We start from the raw sequence: 531 nt of genomic DNA on the forward strand, positions 1-531 counted from the left end.
CGCCGCAACGCTCACTGTTCATCCAGAGGCAGCATCAATCGGCTTCAGTTAGCAGCAGTAGCGAAGGAATCGCTCGATCGGGTTCAGTTAACAGCCATCGATCAAATCGCTCTGGTTCAGTAACGCATAGCCTGCAGTGCAATCGCTCGGGTTCAGTTAGAGCCCAACGCCTCGCTCGGGTTTAATTAGAGCCAACGCCTCGCACACACGCGCGTACGTGTACGAGAGAAACGCGCATCGCTCGGCCCCCGACCTCCCACCGTAACCGGGAACTCCCTGAAATTTTCCTCGCCCTCGCTTCTACCACCGTTTTTTCTGTCATGGACGGCCCAAAGAATGTCATGCAGCTGCGTCTCCGGTCCGCCCAGGACAAAAAGCCCATTTTCTGTCATGATTTTTTGTCATAGAAGTAGGAGCCCACCACATCTATGATGATACCGGGTTTTGTCACAATTATCGTCATAGAAGTGTCATATGTATGACAGAAAAAAATTTCGTTCGGCCCAAAATGTCACGAATGTGTCTTTTTTT

This window comes from Triticum dicoccoides, chromosome 3A, assembly GCF_002162155.2.
Source record: "Triticum dicoccoides isolate Atlit2015 ecotype Zavitan chromosome 3A, WEW_v2.0, whole genome shotgun sequence".
Taxonomy (NCBI): Eukaryota; Viridiplantae; Streptophyta; class Magnoliopsida; order Poales; family Poaceae; genus Triticum; species Triticum dicoccoides.